Source organism: Podarcis melisellensis (assembly GCF_964234715.1).
Source record: "Podarcis melisellensis genome assembly, chromosome: 5".
NCBI lineage: Eukaryota > Metazoa > Chordata > Lepidosauria > Squamata > Lacertidae > Podarcis > Podarcis melisellensis.
The window spans coordinates 91,296,521-91,307,131 of NC_138537.1; the positions used below are offsets into that span (position 1 = coordinate 91,296,521).

General features: G+C 44.0%; 1 long non-coding RNA gene across 1 annotated transcript in view; it reads right to left on the minus strand.

Moving 5' to 3' along the window:
- The window catches only part of LOC309370311, a 174,172-nt gene extending 168,787 nt beyond the window's left edge, over nucleotides 1–5,385 (minus strand). The window contains exon 1 of the long non-coding RNA XR_014168510.1: nucleotides 5,289–5,385. This is a non-coding gene — a long non-coding RNA (uncharacterized lncRNA). The remainder of the gene's footprint in view (nucleotides 1–5,288) is intronic.
- Between the last annotated feature and the right edge of the window lie 5,226 nt (nucleotides 5,386–10,611).

Consider the following 10,611-nt stretch of genomic DNA (forward strand, 5'->3'; position numbering starts at 1 on the left):
TTTATTCACCAACTTTAAATATATATATACTCTTATAAAACTGCAGGTTGTTACAATAATCTTATCTGCTTATGGTTTGTTTGTAAATATTCAATAAACCATTTTCATATTTTTTTATATAAAAAGTTTTTCTTGGGTTCCATTTCCCCCCAGTAAGTTTCGCCATTTCTGCATATTCCATAAGTTTCTGTATCCATTCTTCTTTCGTCGGGGGAAAAAGAAAGATGGAAAGTTCTGGGTTTTGTCACGAATCATCTGAGGAACATCTGTCAAAAAACCCCAACACCTTTCACTCTCCTTTTTAATTCATCAGCAAGATAGCCCACTTTACTAAAATGTGAGGGGTTTCCTTTCTCAGCTCTGCCGTCCTTGGTTTAAAGCAGCAGGTACGTTGATCTGGTCCCCATACCATCTTATTTTCTGCTCCCTTCCAGACATTAGAAATGGAAAAGGCCCATTAGGTCATCTAGCTGCCTTCTTTTGGCTCTCTTCCCCTCCCTCTCCATTTCCCCTGCCAGTGTGAGATTGTTCCAATCTAATAGAAAGACAATTCCATAGCCAGATTGTATTTTCTGCTTGTCGGTGTCAGAGCGCTTTGGCATCCCGGGGTCAAGAGTTATCCTGCCTAGTCTTTTGTGTTCTAAATTTAATTGTTCCAGTCCTTTTTTCTCTTAAAGAGATCAGTAAAAACTGTTAATTTGATCAATACTTAATTTTTTCACCTCAAGCTCTTTTCTTCTGCTGACTGGTGATAAGCAGTCAAAGGGGCAGCAGGACAAGTAAATTGTCAGAAATTTTTTCACTCTCTTCAGGCCATTCTACCACTTAGAGTGATGTAATTTATACCACAGTAGTGGCTCTGCAATTACCCTGTCTATTGCTGTCGACAGTATCTCACTATCTTTTAAATGGATCCAGCTTCAGTCGTCCGGCCAAGCAAACAGTACAAATGATGCCATTCCTCATATTGCAAGTCCTAAAGAGATAAGTTCTTTAAAGAGGGGACCATTTATCAGGTGATACAAGCAGGGTACTTACAAGCCGGCTTCTTTGTTTAGCTTCTTTGGCAGGCCTTTCCAGATTCCTAATGCTATCGATCTGCTTGAAGATGAAGCAAAACTACCAACATCCTGAAAATGGGAGAAATATGCTCCCCAGGAAAACCTATGCACATGTTCATATGCAGAATGTTGGGGAGTTTTCATTCACACACACACACACACACACACACATATATTAAAAAGAGAAGAACAGCAGGAACGCTCCGTGTCCCTAGAGAGACCATAGGCTTGTTTGCAGTATAAATCTTGTCAACGTTATTATTATTTTTTTGCCATCAGTGGTGTACTGGCTTTTCCTCATGTTGTTGTTTTTGTTTAATCGTTTAGTCGTGTCCGACTCTTCGTGACCCCCCGGACCAGAGCACGCCAGGCACTTCCACTGCCTCCCGCAGTTTGGTCAAACTCATGCTGGTAGCTTCGAGAACACTGTCCAGCCATCTCGTCCTCTCTTGTCCCCTTCTCCTTGTGCCCTCTATCTTTCCCAAAATCAGGGACTTTTCCAGGGAGTCTTCTCTTCTCATGAGGTGGCCAAAGTCTTGGAGCCTCAGCTTCAGGATCTGTCCTTCCAGTGAGCACTCAGGGCTGATTTCCTTCAGAATGGATAGGTTTGATCTTCTTGCAGTCCATGGGACTCGCAAGAGTCTCCTCCAGCACCATAATTCAAAAGCATCAATTCTTCGGCGATCAGCCTTCTTGATGGTCCAGCTCTCACTTCCATACATCACTACTGGGAAAACCATAGCTTGTACTATACGGACCTTTGTTGGCAGGGTGATGTCTCTCCTTTCCCCCCTCATATAGCCTTTGAAATACAAGTGGTACGGGTCTGTAATAACACATGGTATCATTTGCTTGGGTCAATTTGTGCATCCGACTTGGCTTTCCATAGGCAGAGTTGAGGCACCGTGCCTTAACTTTCCTACTTGTTTATTTACCACATTGAAACCCCACTTTCATCCTCCTCAGAACCTGTGCCCACCATGAAGGGTTGGCATTCTGACTGGCGCCAGGGTCTTTTCTGTGGTGAACCCACAATATGGAGCTTCTTCCTACAATATATACCCTTCCTGGGTAGTGTTTAGGTATTCTACAAAATGTTTTTCTTCACGATGCTTTTAACAAATGGGTTTAATAAGCACTAGACTCCTTTTTTAGTCATATACTGGTATGGACTGCCTGTGATATATGGCATTACAGTGCTCACTCAGGTTACAGATGCTTCAGGTTACAGACTCCGCTAATCCAGAAATAGTACCTTGGGTTAAGAACTTTGCTTCAGGATGAGTACAGAAATTGCACAGCGGCAGCGGGAGGCCCCATTAGCTAAAGTGGTACCTCAGGTTAAGAACAGTTTCAGGTTAAGAACGGACCTCCAGAACGAATGAAGTACTTAACTCGAGGTACCACTGTAATGAGAAATTTTCTACCTTTCTTTCTTTATTTCAATTTTGAGCCATTTTGTAATGAGTGTAATTAGAATTGGAAAATGTATAAAATGCAATGATACAAAGGTTAATTTTAAAAGCCATGAGGCGGGAGAGAAGGAAGTCAATAGGCTCTAAAGCAGGGGTCAGCAAACTTTTTCAGCAGGGGGCCGGTCCACTGTCCCTCAGACCATGTGGGGGGCTGGACTATATTTTTTTGGGGGGGGGGGATTGAACGAATTTCTATGCCCCACAAATAACCCAGAGATGCTTGTGCTTTTTTAAAAAAAGCACACATTCTACTCATGTGAAAACATCAGGCAGGCCCCACAAATAACCCAGAGATGCATTTTAAATAAAAGGACACATTCTACTCATGTAAAAACACGCTGATTCTCGGACCGTCCGCAGGCTGGATTGAGAAGGCGATTGGGCCGGATCCAGCCCCCCGGCCTTAGTTTGCCTACCCATGCTCTAAAGAGCCAGGGAGGTGAAGTGGATAATAATGATGTGAATGTATATTATTAAATGGGAAAAAATTAAAAATAATATATGAAAGAAGGAAGGAAGGAAGGAAGGAAGGAAGGAAGGAAGGAAGGAAGGAAGGAAGGAAGGAAGGAAGGAAGGAAGGAAGGAAGGAAGGAAGGAAAGAAAGAAAGAAAGAAAGAAAGAAAGAAAGAAAGAAAGAAAGAGAGAGAGAGAGTGTTTGGTGCCCTCTGTCTGAGCAACATGTTGTCCAGACTGAGGAACTACAGCAGCCCTGGCGTTTTATACCAGACATGTGGCATAAAATTGGCTCTGTGGTGAACCTAGAGCTGTCCGCAGTTTCATTCTGTGGCAAACGGGTACAGGGAACTAAGCCCTTATGTTGAGAGTCTGTTGAAACCAAATGGCTATTTCACAATATCATGGCGGGGAAAACACTAAGGCAGCAACTCAAGCCTTTCCTATCTTCCGCTTCCCCGCCTCAGATTCACCCCTCAGTAGCTTTCCTCTCTCTCCCCTCCAAAAGCGTAATTTTCCAAAGCTCAGTCTGGGAAAAGAATACAAATGAACGGCATATGGCTTTTGTGCTAGGCTTTATAAAAAAACGACAAATTTGGCCTTTTAAACTTAAAATAAGAATAGATCTAATGCAGGTTTGAAAATTGCATTCAAATGTCAGCAAAGTGTCACCATTTGCCTCCAGGTGAACCGTTCACCAAAATAACAGAAAAGCGATGACCAAAACTCATGGAGGATGCGTCCTAGTTTAACTGAATTGCCCCTTGCTTAATTTCAAACTGGCGGCTCTCAAATCTCTGGATAACGTCTCAGCTTAATGCGTAAACCGTGCCTGATATTATGAAACTTCTGATAGCACCAGAAATTAAGCAATGAAACCTTGATGAACCAGCATAAAACAAAGCAATCAAGTGATGCTATAGTCCGTAAGTTTTATCTCGGAAAATGAAATGTTTCAGAATCCTTTGCCATAGGATACATGTGGTAGAAAATTCAGAAATGCTTTATTTTTACAGAGTTAAACGGCTTTGGCCCTGAATACCTGAAGGAACGTCTCCACCCCCTTCATTCACCATACCCTCCAACATTTCTCCAATGAAAATTGGGATGTCCAATTCTATTATTATTATTATTATTATTATTATTATTATTATTATTATATTTATATTTATACTCCACCTATCTGACTGGGTTGCCCCAACCACTCTGAGCGGCTTCAAACATATATAAAAACATAATAAAACATTAAACATTTTTTTTAAACTGAAGAGATGCCTTCAGATGTCTTCTAAAGGTTGTAGAGTTATTTATCTTTTTGACTCGGGGGTCACATAACTCCACAACCTCCAACATTTCTCTGATGTAAATAGGGATGTCATAAGGGAAAGCAGGGCATTCTGGGATCAAAACCAGAAACCAGGACGGCTTCTGTAAATCCGGGACCATCTTGGAAAACAGGGACACTTGGAGGATCTGCATTCAGCTCGGACACTGAGGTCCAGCTCTGAGGGCCTTGAGGTGGTTCTCTCACTGTGAGAAGTTACAGGGAACCAGCCAGAGGACCTTCTTGGCAGTCGTACCCGCCCTGTGGAACGCCCTCCCATCAGGTGTCAAAGAAATAAACAACTATCTGACTTTCAGAAGACATCTGAAGGCAGCTCTGTATAGGGAAGGTTTTAATGTTTGGTGTCTTAAAAGGTAAAGGACCCCTGACAGTTAAGTCCAGTCACAGACGACTCTGGGGTTGCGGCGCTCCTCTCGCTTTAGAGGCTGAGGGAGCTGGCATTGGTCCGCAGACAGTTTTTCCGGGTCATGTGGCCAGCATGACTTAGCCGCTTCTGGTGAAACCAGAGCAGCGCACGGAAACGCTGTTTACTTTCCCACTGGAGTGGTACCTATTTATCTATTTGCACTTTTTTGGGAGTGCTTTTGAACTGCTAGGTTGGCAGGAGGAGGGACTGAGCAACGGGAGTTCACCCCATCGCAGGGATTCGAACCACCAACCTTCTGATCGGCAAGCCCAAGAGGCTCAGTGGTTTAGACCACTGTGTTCTAATTTGTTGGAAGCTGCTCAGAGTGGCTGAGTTAACAACATATAAACAAACAAACAAAATTTCTAGTGCAATGTTAAATAATCTTTACTGTTCTTCCCTTCCACTGTACCAGAGATCCTAGAATCACAGCTAAAAACAGGTACCCTAAGCCATATCCCAATGAAATATACTCAGAGTCCTGTAGTGATTCCATGCTCTTTATTGCAGTTTGTAAAACAGTGATTGAATTGCCCCCCCCCCCAAACCTCAGGCTTTTGTATACATTATTTACACAATGAGTCCCGTCCGACTGGCTGATTCTGCTTCCCTCCTGGAGCCTGATTGGTCTTTTCCTGTAGGCCAATCAGTTGTTGCATTCTACGATCCTACCAGCCAAATAGGCTGGTACTCAAACAACTTGGAACCCAAACATTGCAAATCCAGAAGTAAGTTTGCGAACCTTTTTCGGAAGCCGAACGTGCTCCGTTTTGAGTGCCACACTTCCATTTTGAGTGTTACGCTGAGATCTGTCTGTTTTTGCTATTTATTTTGCGTTTTTGTTTTTGCTTTTGCGGCTCTTTTGATTTTGTTTCTGTGACTGCGTGGAACCCAGTTCAGCTACTGGTTGGTTGATTGATTGATTGATTGTGTGTCTGCAGTGCATGGTTTATTGCTTTCATTTTGTGGATCAATGGTCTCGTTAGATAGTAAAATCCATGTTAAATTGCTGTTTTAGGGGTTGTTTTTAAAAGTCTGGAACCGATTAATCCGTTTTGCATTACTTTCTATGGGAAAGCGCACCTCGTTTTTGGAACACTTTGGTTTTGGAATGGACTTCCGGAACGGATTAAGTTTGAGAACCAAGGTACCACTGTATGCCAAATGGGCTTCACAACATTCCACTTTTTGTCAGCAGCTGCTGAAAAGGCATGGCCAGCAGTTTTCCAAAAAGAACAGAAATCAGCAGCCCGGTTTCTAAAGGAGGAAAATGAGGAAGAAGACAGGCGAAGAAAAGAACAAAAGAAAGCACATAATGGGAAGGGAAGTTAGGTAGTCGCCGTATATCAGATGGGTGGTAAAAAGACAGGCCCGGATTTAGGTTTGATGGGGCCCCAGTGGCGTAGCATGGGTTGTCAGCACCCGGGGCAAGGCAAGTAATTTGCACCCCCTAACCCGTGGATTTGCGCCCCCTAACCCTAACCCCCAGATGTTGCACCCGGTGCGGCCGGCCCCCCCTGCACCCCCACGCTACGCCACTGTGAGGCCCTAAGCTACTGAAGGTAACGGGGCCCTTTATATGTCCAGCTGTCCTTTGTGCACAACAAATTGTCACTGTTTCTTGTGTTGAATATATGCTATATGGTCATTTATGGAGCTAGTAGGTATCTAGGTATCCAGTCCATGCAGAATGTAGGCACCCTATATATAGAAATGAGCAAACCAGTGATATTTTAGGGAGCAGGCTAGCAGGCGGGGCCCATTACTTGCATCATAGGAGCCTACACAACACAACACAACACACTGTTGCTGTATGTGGGTTTTATTTTATTTGCTTTTTATCTTGTATTTTGGAAATGTACATCCAGTTTTTTTGCCTTTAAAATTTTTTAGGGCCCCCTAAGCTATAGCTTGTTTAGCTTATACATAAATTGGGGACTGGGAAAAGAGCAGCAGGGTGCAGCAGTGGAGTGTCTGCCTGTGTGTGTTGTGCCTGTTGCTGCCTCTATATTTGTCTCTGGGTTTTGCAGCAGCTGTGCTCGCAAAAGGAATACAAAGTCACACACTTTGCAGTCAAAATACAGTGATTTGAATGCGTTACAAACATGTACAGTGGTGCCTCGCAAGACAAAATTAATCCGTTCCGTGAGGCTCTTCGTATAGCGGTTTTTTCGTCTTGCGAAGCAAGCCCATTGACAGCTTAGCGGATTAGCGCTATTAGCGGTTTAGCGGCTTTTAGTGGCTTATCAGCTTAGCAGATCAGCTGATAAGCGGCTTAGCTGCTTAGGAAAGGGGGGGGAACCCCCGCAGGAACTCACAAGACATTTTCGTCTTGCGAAGCAAGCCCATAGGGAAATTCGTTTTGCGAAGCGCCTCCTTTTGTCTAGCGGGTTTTCCGTCTTGCGAGGCATTCGTCTTGCGGGGCACCACTGTATCACCAGATGGTGCCAGAGAGTACAGAATCTTTCTAGAGCATTTTTACATAGGGTGTTGTATTTGTTGTTGTTGTTGTTGTTATAACGATGTAATTTCTGACTTATTTCCCTGTGTGTAGATCCACCCAGGGGGAGAGTGTATTCCCCCACAATCTTGCCTTGCTACTGTGATTCAGATGAGCAAGCGGGGAACCAGGCAAACAGACGGATGAGGCAAAGAGGGGAAATGGGTGGCTAAATGATGCTCAGGTCAGCCAGGATCACCCCTGAGTTCCTGGACCCTTGACCCTAGCCAACCACTGCCACAAGGCCTGAAGACAGGGCACACTTGCCAGCCTATAAAGCAGGGGTGAGCAACCTTTTTCAGCCATGGTCCGGTCCACCACCCCTCAGACCGTGTGGTGGGCCTGATGATATATTTTTTTAAAAAATATGAACAAATTCCTATGCCCCACAAATAACTCAGAGATGCATTTTAAATAAGAGCAGACATTCTACTCATGTAAAAAACACCAGGCAGGCCCCACAAATACAGTGGTACCTTGGGTTAAGAACTTAATTTGTTCCGGAGGTCCGTTCTTAACCTGAAACTGTTCTTAACCTGAAGCACCACTTTAGCTAATGGGGCCTCCTGCTGCTGCTGCGCCACCGCTGCACGATTTCTGTTCTCATCCTGAAGCAAAGTTCTTAACCCGAAGTAATATTTCTGGGTTAGCGGAGTCTGTAACCTGAAGCGAATGTAACCCGAGGTACCACTGTAACCCAGAGATGCATTTTAAATAAAAGGACACACACTACTCATGTAAAAACACACTGATTCCCGGACCGTCCATGGGCCGGATTTAGAAGGCGATTGGGCCAGATCTGGCCCCTGGGCCCCCTGCTTTAAAGGATATAGGAGAGGGTTGCACAGGAACTGAAGCCAATTTGAATAGATGAGAAACAATCTTGTTGTTGTTGAGTCGTTTAGTCGTGTCCGACTTTTCGTGACCCCATGGACCAGAGCTGGAAATAATCTAGCTCTCCTTAAATTATTACATAAGTAAATGTTGGATTACAAACGGAGCAATTCGCCAAGACTCTGCCCCAGGTCACCTTCAGTCTTTTGCTTTAACTGTTCCCGATGTCTCCGCAGAAAAACAAATAAATAACACACACCGCGCAGGGGATGACACCCCCTGACCCCAGCGGATTTCTGTCGGGCCGGCCAGGATAATAGAAGCCATGGGATTCCCTTTCCTAGCAGCCGCAGGAGCTGAACTCACAGATCATCTTGTTCCAAGAACTGTTTCTCTTGCTTTCTGCTTCTGTTCTTTTGACAACCCTCTCGGTTAGAACCATTTGGCTGCCTTAATTAAAGATTTCAGCCGTTCTGTGTTCGGAAGGCCACCTACACATTTGCTCTATAAGTACATTTCTCATCCTGCATTTTATATTCATATTCGCCATCTTATTAACATGAGCAGGGTTGTTTGTTTCTGTAAAACAGCTCGTTGAATAAAATTCTACATAGGTACACATCTGTAATAATCTTGTCCAGTTTCCTTGAGATGAGCCGTTAATGACTGGAAAATATCTACAACAAGACTCTCATCGTTACTAATACTATCTCTGCTGGTACTTACAGTTTACATGTTACCCGTGTTTACATGTTACCCGTGTACGTAGAACAGAAGGAAAGTTCAAAGTTGAGGGAAGGTTTCTTAAACAAGGATTTTTCTCAGTTTCTTCCAGTTTTCTATGTTTCTTAGAAGGACACATAACCCTAGGGAAGTATTTACACTGAAAGCTGCTCCATTTCTCTTATTTAAGCAGAGCATGTTTCAAACTTAGGATCATACAAGCTCAGCCAGATGAAATTGTCTTTGTTAATCGTTTTTCTTTCTCATCCTTTCTTCTGAAAGGAAACACAGAGCAGCTGACAACATAAAACAAAATAATAATAATAATAATAATAATAATAATAATAATAATAATAATAATACAAGTACCATATTGGGCCAAATATAAGCTATTCCAACCGTGAAAAATTAAAGTGCAGCTTAAATTTGCGACCTTACAAAAATTGACTTTTGCAATATCACTGTAGGGTTTTCTTCTACATTTGCCATTTACGGATGTGAGCGCCTGCGGAATTTTAAGGGAGCCGCTTATATTCGAGTATTGTCTTTCTCTCTCCCCCCCCCCTTTGAATTTTAAAGGAGCAGCTTATTTGCAGGTGAGGCTTATAATCGGGCCAATACGGTATCAAATCCTCATCAATAAAAATTGCAGCAGCTAAAACCTTATGGACACCAATCATACCCCGAAGGCCTGAGAAAATAGACTAGTTTTACAATTGTGTTTTAACACAGCTGAAGTGGGGGAGAAGCTGGTTTTCCCTGGGATGGTGTTCCACAGGTGAAGTGCCACGTCACCCTGATCTACTTTCCCAGTAAGTAGCTACTGGAAGAGAAGGAATTGGGGAGGCTTCCTTTTTGTCTAGCACTCCACACTGGTTCAGGTAATGCATTCATAGCTATCAAGTGTCCTTATTTGAAGGGACAGTCCCTTATTCCAGCGCCATGTCCCGCTGCTGTCCCTTATTGATGGATGTCCCTTAAATGTCCCTTAAATGATGTTCCTTAAATTTCAAGGGAAGCAGCTCCTCTCCCTCCCTCCCTGCCCGCCAGGGAGGAGGGAGGCTCCAACTGTGTTGCTTGGCTGTGTTGCTCACCCAATAAGAAGTCTAAGAACAACTGGGGGGTGGAGCTTGCATGCCTTGTGTGTGGCTAGTTAATGCAAGCTGAGGGGTTTTTTGAATGCTGGATGCCATTTTGTTGCACGTGCTGCTGCAAACTTTGCAGTGCAAAGCTAGGCCAGGGAGCCATCTTAAGTTGAGGCTGCATAGGCCTTGTGGTGCATGTGATTCTATTCAGTTGAACCTCTGGTTACAAAGTTGGTTGGACAGTGTTCTCGAAGCTACCAGCATGAGTTTGACCAGACTGCAGGAGGACAGGAAGACTGGAGTGCCTGGAACAGGTGAGGCTGCAGGTCCCTTATTTTCAAGGCTGCTGGTCCCTTATTTTCAAATCTGTAAGTTGACAGCTATGAATGCATTTCAAGCATTGTTGCTTTACTCCCAATACTGGTCCCTCCTAAAACCATGCCTGGTGTTTCCCCCACCCAGGGAAGTTCGGCAGGGCGAGTGGAAGGCAGCGGCAGGAATCAGCAGCAGGGACAACTGGCTCTGGAGCTGCCCAGCCCAGCTGCCAAGGTCCTTAAAAAGAAAAGGAAAAGTCATGTCAGTATCCCAGTGCTAAAAGATGGGAATCACCGGTCCAGACACCTCTGCAACGGCTGCCATGTTTGTTCCCCATAATGCCTCTCATTACACTGAGGGCAGGATTCAGAGGCAATGGAAATACTATGGTGGTTTAACTCGTGTTCCTATAGA